The sequence below is a fragment of the Helianthus annuus genome, chromosome 4, assembly GCF_002127325.2.
Source record: "Helianthus annuus cultivar XRQ/B chromosome 4, HanXRQr2.0-SUNRISE, whole genome shotgun sequence".
Taxonomy (NCBI): domain Eukaryota; kingdom Viridiplantae; phylum Streptophyta; class Magnoliopsida; order Asterales; family Asteraceae; genus Helianthus; species Helianthus annuus.
The window spans coordinates 69,480,328-69,490,774 of NC_035436.2; positions in this window are offsets into that span (position 1 = coordinate 69,480,328).

The following is a 10,447-nucleotide window of genomic DNA, read 5'->3' on the forward strand; positions in this document are numbered from 1 at the left end:
AACACATTTTACTACATTTTGAACCGTTGTAACCATTTGACTATGTGAGCCGTCTTAACCCTCCGATTATATGAACCGTTTGTAACCATTGAACCGTGTAAACCAGTTGTATCCGTTGACATGATTTACATTTGACAATAGACATTTGACTATGCATGAACATTTCTACCGTTGTTAAACATTTCATCTTGATGGTTTGGTTTGAGTAAGTGATTAAGTAACGAGGCATGTGTAATATGATACAAGCATGGTGGATACGCCGCTGGTACTTCCTATATATAAGTGTTTGTATGGTATTACATATCGTAGCGTTATTTGAATCATTTTCATTTGAGACATGTGACATTTTATACAAATAACACACTTTTCACGAGACATTGTTTTACAAATGACTTATCTTATACAAACTCATTTTACATGGTTATCCGTTTAACCATATAGTGTTCTCTTATTTATATATATATCATTTGATCTTACCGTTTTTCAAATGATTTACAAGACAAAGCAAAATACGAGGTTCATGACTAAACATTTTCTCAAACATAAGTCATGAATTCCGTTTTCACAAAACCAATGTATCTCACAGGCATTTTTATGCTGACGTACCTATTTTCACATGTGATTTCAGGAGACGATGCGTAGTACTTATCAAGACATACATAGGCGGACCTGTGCCTTAGTAACTTAAAACGAGACAAGAACTAGTTAGTTTATGTTATGTGTTCTTTGGTTCTTGTTTAAAGCAATGTAAACTTTCATGTTTGATTAATAAAACGAAACTTCAATTGCCATGGATTTGAAACAATTGATTCTGTTACAACACTCCCCGATGTTTCCGCCACGATTTGTATGTTCTTCGTGGTCGGGGTGTGACAGGGTGCAAGTGTAGGGCCATGATCGAAGCTCCGGAATCGAGAAACGATCTTAACGGTTCTAGGAAAACTATAAATACCCCCCATGCCTTGCTCATTTCTTCACATTTGATGTGATTTTATACTCTCTAAGTGGAAGTATATGTTTCCTACCTGAGAGTGAATCAGGTCAAATCTTGCGGGGACCTTCTGTAAGTCTTCTTTCGTGCTTTTCTTTCGTTTCTAGCATTAAAGTCAAACTGTGTTTGACTTTCTGCATTGACCAGTTTATGATCAACGCGAAGTTCGTTTGAACTTCATAACATGAGCGGGTAATCACGATGGTTATAGTCCCTAGTGACTATACCTACTGATTAGCACGTTATCTAGGCTTAGTGACGATTCGTAGTTTCGGCCAAAATACGTATTCTTACGTATTTTGTAACCAAACTACTTGTGGGTATCAAGACCTTTTGTCTTGATATCAAACCTGTTTTTAAATCTCGTTAAACATGTTCAAAAATGTTTAACTCGTCACTTTTAGATTTGTGCTTGTCTAGGGTCGTAAAGGTAAGCGATATAATCAATCGCTTATGCTTTCGAACCCGACCCATTTGGTCGATCTTTAGGATCCGACCAAAACACTTTAGGTGACCATAGTTGTATAGGGAATAACCTTCCGAGGTTATACCTTATGGTCACATCGTTTAAGTAGTTGTATGATAAGTAGTTCTTATGCCTTAGGAAAATTACCAAAATACCCTTTTGTCGCCAAAATTCATTTTAAGCCTACGTAACATAACTTTTGACATATAAACTAATTTAGCAACAATATTAAACATGTTAAGGTACATCTTACTTGTCATAGGGCTAGTTAGGCATTCCAAACGCGTTTTACGCGAACGACGCGTTAAAGTGGCGTAAGCTACCCTACTTTGAACCAGAAATTCAAGTCCCAACATACCGAGAGGAGGAGTCTGCAAAAGGGGGAGTCAGAATTCTGGATCAATATTCAAAGGGGAGATTGAAGATAGAAGATTGAAGGAAGCTTTTACAATGTCAAATCAAATTGGAAAGAGACAAAGACTGAAGACTTGACGCCGAAGACTTCGTCAACATCCAAGGGGGAGTCTGTTGGTGCATCTAGTGTCTGTTAACTTTGTCTTTATCGAGTCTTATGTCTAGATAGGATAATCGAGCACACAACAGGGTTGAAATTAGGGTTTTATGTGTAAAAGTGGGTAATTCCGCTTGAAAGTGTCTATGTGCATTTCAAGCAAAATCAGAAGTTAATTCCGCTTGAAATGAACATTGACATGTTCAAGCGAAATTACTTGTTCTGCTTGAAACAGTTATGTCATGTTCAAGCGAAATCAACACATCTATATATAGCCATGTTGTTGTGTCATTTGGAGCGGAATCAGGTCATATGTTCTGAGTCGAGGTGCTGTCCGTTTGTCATTTGAACGTGTAAAAGTTCAGGATTGATCAATAAAGAGATAATTAGGAAGGAACAAGCTGTGTTGACATCATTTACGTTGATTCCGCCTTTGTACTTGATGATGAACTACTCATACTGACTATTTAGGGTCACACGACGATCCAACACATATCATATGCTTGTTATGTTTGTTAGTACACTTATAGTACATGATTTCATTGTGTTTTTGCTATGTATGTCCTTTGTAGCATACTTAGTACGTCGTTTTACATGACATTTTATGCTATGTATGCTCATTTAGTTCATACTTAGTACATTGTTTTACATTACCTTTTCATGCTATGTATGTTCATCGTACTTAGTGCATTTGTTTTACATCACATGCTATGTATGTTCATCATACTTAGTACATTTTCATTTCATCACATGCTTACATTTTGGGTATGACATTTGATTTGTTTAAGTGGGACCATATACATTCATTAACTTTGATCACGCCGCTCGTTAGTAGGTAATGGTACCATAGGAATTGACAACTCCCGTTCCTGACATCCTAGGTATGTTTGGATGGAAGGAATGACCGAATTCGATTAAAACATAACACAGATAGACCTTTAATTTGTTTAAGGGTTTATCACCACAGTCACAAGGCTTGGATGTATGCATTTTCACAATACCGCATAAATGTTTGTATCAGTATAGAATGCATTTCCACAAAACATAACGTTGATTTAAACCATGTTTTACTTCAATACATTGTTTTGTGCATTTTTACCTATGGTTTAGTTGATACATATTTCACTTGCCATACATGACATTTTGTTTACACATTACATGATTGATATTTGACATAGATATTTTGATATTGATATACACATTTCATGGATTACATTTTGACATAAGCATTTTGACATGGTTTACACAAAGAGATTTGACAAATGGTTTAGACATGGGCAATTTACATTGGTGGTTTGTTTTGGTAAGTGATTTGAGTAACGAGGCGTGTGTAATGTGGTATAAGCATGGTGGATACACCGCTGGTACTTCCTATATATAAGTGCTTGTACTACATTACATGTCGTAGCGTGATTTAAATCATTCAATTTGGACTTATACATTTTACACAAATAACATATTTTTCATAAGACCTTGTTTTACAAAACAGTTTGATTTATACAACTTATTTTACTTGGTTATTCACTTAACCATACATTATACTTTTTCTTATACATATCATCTGATTTTATCGCTTTTCAAATGATTTACAAAACAAGACAATTTACAAGGTTCATGACTAAATTTTATTAAACATCTTCTTAAACTTAAGTCATGAACCCTATTTTCATAAAACCTATGTATCTCACAGGCATGTTTATGCTGACGTACCTATTTTCACATGTGTTTCAGGAGCTAATGTGTCACACCGCCAAATTCCACCTGCGGAGTATCATCCGCTTGAGAGTGTGACTGACCAGGATCCAGCCACCAATTATGCTGAGCGTTGATTTAATAGTAAAAATGTTCACCTACCAAAATAGTTAGCAACCATAATAGTTTAAAGTTTCAAAAGTTCAAGTTCGAATCATAGTTTAAGTAAACAGCGGAAGCATAATTCAAATAGGTTTAAAACAAGTTCATAGTTCAAGATGATTTAAAACCTAACACACGGGTTTTGACAACCACTACACGTCCCCAAGCTGCGAGCTCCTGAGTCACTGGTTACCTGCAAAGCATGCAGTAAGGTGTCAACAATAATGTTGAGCGAGTTCACGAGTTGTCCAGTTTTTAATTACCAAAAACTTGTTTCACCAGTTAATTTATCCGTTTATACATGCCAAGGGGAGCTACCCCAAAAGTAAGCGACTAAACTGTTTACCAATACCGAATACTAGGTAACCGTACGTTTCCGCAGAATGCCCCGATGTCAATGTTCTATCATCATTGACGGATGCCAGAGTCCATTAGTTCACTCCCGGTCCCATACACGGGCACGATGTGAGGTTGGTTAGACCTAAATAGCGCTATAAACTAATAACCCGTTCGCCTGGCCCCGGTGACTAATCGGTATTAAGTAGTAGGGACTTAAGTGATAGAGTTTCGTTTAGTGCTGCTTGTTGCATTCCGTATAAACAGTAATTAAATAAAGGTTCCCAATAACAAGGGAAGAAAAGTAAGTTGTATCCCTCACAAGGGGATAGTGTTGTTTTTAGTTTCGTTTCCCAAACCACCGGGAATGTATGCTTTAAGTTGTGAACTCACCTTGGGTTGCTCGGCAGTTTAGTTCACTTGGTTAAGTATGCTGGTCACCACGTCCTAAATGGTTACCAGTATAGGTCAGGCACGGACACAAGTAATCACGTATATGGTACACGCATTTAACACATAGCATACTAAAACATACGAGGGTATTGGGCCTGTCCTAACACTTGAACCGTTAATCAGTAACAGTAACCGGAAATCATGCAGCCAAGACATCAGATGCAGCCCAATAACGAAAACAAGTAGCCTACTCGAGACATGGTGGTCTCGAGTCGAAACCAAATGGTCTCGGGTTGCAGTGGGGTGGTCTCGAGTCACGCAGTTCGAGTCGCAACCTCAGACGTCTCGGGTTCAGTCTCGAGTGATTGCTATGTGGTCTCGAGTAGCAATCTCTGCAGTCTCGAGTTGTAATTTGCTGGTCTTGGGTCGAGACAGGAGGTCTCGACTCGCACACCTGATGACCGAAAACCTTCTAGAACTTGTCTAATAGTACTATCCAATAGAATTTTGTTTTCATGATAATATGTACTATCCAATAGAATTTCATAAACATGTTTTGTTGTCTAATTTCCAAACAAATCAGATCAAACATGGCATCTTTTTAAAATTCATAGCATGTTCAAATATTCATATTCACATTCACTTGTTCATCTTTTTCAGGGTTTTTCATCATACATCATCATGTTTATTTGGTTTATCAAAATATGAACTTGAAAGCATAGTAACATGCCTTGAACACTAAAACACACATTATTCATTTCAAGGTTTATAATCTAACTATCAAGGTAATCTTGCAAGAATACTAGCATGAATCCATTATTTGAACACACTAAGCTCATCCTTTTACTACTCATTATTCCAATCAGTTATTCGGTTTATAAGAAGCACTTTGTTTCACACAAGTTGTTTCAATATTGATAACAAATCTAATATCTAATAAGTAGCATACACATTCAAGCATCCAACTATCAAAACAATTGCTATGCATTCATAAATCATCATTTTTGATCAATCAACTACAAAAGAACTAACCGGCTAGATGAAAGGGTATGAAGGATCAATGAACCAACTTCCGAGTGATGATATCGAGCTTGATCCGAGAGTCTTGGTTGAATCCGAGAGAAGGAAATGTGAGGAGGTTTGGTGGTGGTGTTTTAGGGTTTTAGTGAGAGAGAGAAGGAGTGTGTGAGTGTAGGAGAGTGTGGGGAGAATGATGGAAATATCAAAATGAGAGAAGGTTGGCTTGGGCATGGGTTTTATACCCGTTCTAAGGTCGGTACACTCTAATGGGTTCCGAATGGGCTTTGGGGGGGGGGTGCACGGCCCAACCGACCCAATCGTTCACTCGAGACCATGGTCTCGAATCACTTATACGTACTTATATATATATATATATATATATATATATATATATATTACATACACATAGTTTAATACAAGGATCACATAACACACTAATATAATTCACAATTTCCATTTAGTAATATATATACACACACCGTGCTAATACGAGAAGGTTGCTCGGGAAAGCCCGAAGTGTGACATTATCCCCAAGTTTTAAGAACTTTCATCCCGAAAGTTGAGGCAGCCACTGCCAAGCTAGCATGAGCGAGAGTGTTTCAACGGGGTGTCACATCATCCCCCCCGTTAGTTTGGAATTTCGTCCCGAAATTCGGTTGTAGCTTCAGTGCTGGGGGTTTCGTTTGGGAACAACTGGGGATGCTTGTGCTTCATCTGGTCTTCCCGCTCCGAGGTAAACTCTGGGCCACGTCGCGAGTTCCAACGGACTCGTACAAGAGGTATCTGGCTACGTTTGAGGGTTTTGATCTCTCGATCCGTGATCTCAATCGGTTCCTCAGTAAAGTGTAGGTGTTCGTCAATAGTGAGTTCCTTGAAAGGAATTACGAGTGTTTCATCTGACAGACACTTCTTCAGATTGGATATGTGAAATACGTTGTGTACCGCACTCAGTTCTTCAGGCAGATTCAATCTATAAGCAACCTTACCGATTCTCTCGGTAATTTCGAATGGTCCGATATATCGCGGATTAAGCTTGCCCCGTTTACCAAAGCGAACCACACCCTTCCAGGGTGAGACTTTGAGTAGAACCCGGTCACCGACCTGGAATTCTAGCGGTTTCCTACGCTTGTCAGCGTAACTTTTCTGACGGTCACGAGCTGCCGCCATGCGTTGTCTGATCTGGGCAATCTTTTCCGTTGTGTCTACCACCAGCTCTGGGCCCGTGATCTGACTATCACCGACTTCCGCCCAGCAAAGAGGTGACCGGCACTTACGACCGTACAATGCCTCGAAAGGTGATGCCTGAATGCTAGTGTGGTAGCTGTTATTATACGAGAACTCTACTAGCGGTAGGTGCTTTTCCCAATTTTTGCCAAAATCGATCACACATGCCCTAAGCATGTCTTCTAGGGTTTGGATGGTCCGTTCAGACTGCCCATCCGTTTGTGGGTGATAAGCGGTGCTCATATCTAGACGTGAGCCAAAGGACCTGTGCATAGCTTGCCACAGCTCTGAAGTAAAGCGAGCGTCTCGGTCGGAAATAATGGAGGTTGGCACTCCGTGCTTTGAAACCACTTCCTTCAAGTACACGTCTGCCAGTATAGAAAACTTATCTGTTTCCTTAATAGCCAAAAAGTGTGCAAACTTGGTCAGTCGGTCTATTATCACCCAGATAGTGTTGTTTCCGCGTTGAGACCTAGGTAGCCCTGTGACAAAATCCATGGAAATTTGTTCCCATTTCCATTTCGGGATTTCTGGTTGCTGGAGTAGGCCTGCAGGTTTCTGGTACTCTATCTTGACTCTTGCGCAAGTCAAACATTTGCTGACATATATTGCTATGTGGGCCTTCATGCCAGGCCACCAATATGTTGTCCTCATGTTATGGTACATCTTATCTGAACCAGGATGAACTGAGTAACGGAACTTATGGGCTTCGTCCATCACTAGTTCACGTAGATCCCCTTAGAGTGGAACCCAAATGCGCCCTGACACATAGTATGCGCCATCTTCCTTTTGTTCTAATCGCTGTCTTGATCCTCGCAGAGACTCGGCTCTGATGTTCTCTGGTTTCAATGCTTCAACCTAAGCATTTCGAATCTGGGTAGGGAGGTTAGACTGGATGGTAAGTTGTAATGCTCGCACGCGCTTGGTCAGCATAGTCTTTTCGGCTGAGGGCATCTGCCACGACATTGGCTTTGCCCGGATGGTACCTGATGGCGCATTCGTAATCATTCAAGAGTTCGACCCACCGACGTTGTCGCATGTTTAATTCCTTTTGCTGGAAGATATGCTCGAGACTCCTGTGATCGGTGTAGATAGTGCACTTGGTACCATACATGTAATGTCTCCATATCTTAAGAGCAAAAACCACTGCTCCCAGTTCCAAGTCATGCGTTGTGTAGTTTCTTTCGTGTGTCTTAAGCTGTCGAGAAGCGTAGGCAATAACTTTCTCGCGTTGCATCAACACGCAACCTAGCCCATGAATAGACACATCGCAGTAAACTACGAAGTCGTCGGTACCCTCAGGTAACGAGAGAATAGGAGCACTACAGAGGTTATCCTTTAGCTTCTGAAAGGCAGACTCCTGCGTCTCGTTCCACTTGTAAGCAATACCTTTCTGGGTGATTGCCGTTAGGGGTTATGCAATCTTCGAGAATCCCTGGATGAATCTGCGATAGTACCCTGCCAATCCCAAGAATTGGCGAACTTCGGTTGGAGTTTTGGGCGTAGGCCAGTTCTTTATCAAGTCGATCTTAGCTGGGTCGACGTGAATTCCGTCCTTATTGACCACGTGCCCAAGGAAATGGACTTCTCGAAGCCAGAAGTCACATTTCGAGAATTTGGCGTACAATTGCTCGTTGCGAAGGAGTTCAAGACTAAGGCGCAGGTGTTGCTCGTGCTCCTCCTGACTTTTTGAGTAGATCAGGATATCGTCGATGAACACAATCACGAATTTGTCGAGGTACGGCTTGCACACTCGGTTCATGAGATCCATGAAAACCGCAGGTGCGTTGGTCATCCCAAAGGGCATAACGAGGAATTCATAATGACCATAACGGGTCCTGAAGGCAGTTTTGGAGATGTCTTCATCACGGACTCTCAGCTGATGATAACCTGATCGCAGGTCAATCTTGGAGTAGTAGCTCGATCCTTGCAACTGATCGAACAGATCGTCGATTCGCGGGAGAGGGTAGCGATTCTTGACGGTAACCTTGTTCAACTCACGATAGTCGATGCACATTCGGAACGTGCCATCCTTCTTCTTAACAAAGAGTACTGGTGCTCCCTAGGGTGATGAACTAGGGCGGATAAATCCTTTATCCAATTGTTCCTGTAATTGAGTAGAGAGTTCTTTCAGCTCTGCGGGGGCTAGTCGATAGGGTGCTCGAGCTATGGGCGCTGCTCCAGGAGTTAGCTCGATTTGGAATTCGACCTGACGATGAGGAGGGAGCCCAGGTAGTTCTTCAGGAAATACCTCGGGATAGTCGCGTACCACTGGAAAATCTTCAATCCTCTTTTCGTTTTCTTGTATGTCAGTGACAAGTGCTAAGATAGCAATGTGCCCTTTTCGTAAACACTTCTGGGCTTTTAGGAATGAGTTGATGCCCGAGACTTCTCCGCCTTTGTTACCTTGAACAATGAGGGGTTTGCCAAAACAGCGTGGAATACGGACTGCTTTCTCTTGACAGAGAATTTCAGCGCGATGTTTGGATAACCAATCCATACCGATGACGACGTCGAAACTTCCAAGAATGACAGGGAAAAGATCGATACTAAACGTCTGACCAGACAATTCTAGTTTGCAGTCGTGGATCACGTGCGAGGCCTCGATGTTTCTACCATTGGCTAACTCGACGATGTGCTTAGAACTTAATAATGCAGGTGTGTGCTTAAGCTTCTTACTAATACGTAGGGATACATAACTAGCATCGGCTCCAGAATTAAATAACACAGAAACATAGCGATCATCAAGTAGGAACTTACCCGCCACAACGTTAGGGTCATTCCTTGCTTCCCCAGCTCCAATCACGAAAGCTCTTCCCCTTGCACCATTCCCAGCATTGTTGTTTTGATCATGGTTCCCAGCTCCCTGGTTGTTGTTGCGATTCTGGTTTAGCTCTGGGCAGTCCTTTCGCAAGTGTCCCACTGCCCCACATTTGTAACATCCACGGTTGTTTCCTTGTTGCTGCTGCTGTTGGGGTTGTTGTTGATTCTGCCTTGCTGGGAACTGACTTCTACAATCCTTAGCTTCATGCCCCATTTTGTTGCATCGCTGACACTGACCTTTGTTACACGCCCCATTGTGGTGTCTGTTACACTTGTTGCACTTAGGGTAGCTTCCCCGATAGCCACCCTGTTGCTGAGGGCCTTTGTTGTTTTCAGTTCTCCTTTGCTGGGCTGGAGCCTGAGTAGAGCTAGCATCCTTGCCCTGATTTCCATCCCACTTTCGTTTGCCGTCACTAGAAGTTCCTTCCGTAGCACTGATCCTCTTGGGCAACTTGCCCTCCTCCACAGCCTGGTTGGTGAGTTTGTGGGCAAGACGAACCACGGGCTGTATGGTATTGAGGTTGGCCGAGGTCACATGGCTCCGGATTTCTGGGACCAAGCCTTTGATGTACAATTCGATCCTTCGATACATAGGTCGGGACATGTTTGGGCAAAGTGCAGCATAGTCGTTGGACAGCTTGGTGTAGGTCTCAATCTCTGACCCAACCATCTTGAGACCATAGTACTCGTCCTCGAGTTTGTGGATGTCATCCATGTGACAATACTCTTCCTTGATCATATCCTTGAAATCTTCCCATGCAGTAGCATTAGCAGTCCCCAAACCAAGCACTTGAATTTGCGCCTTCCACCATGAAAGCGCGCTTCCCTC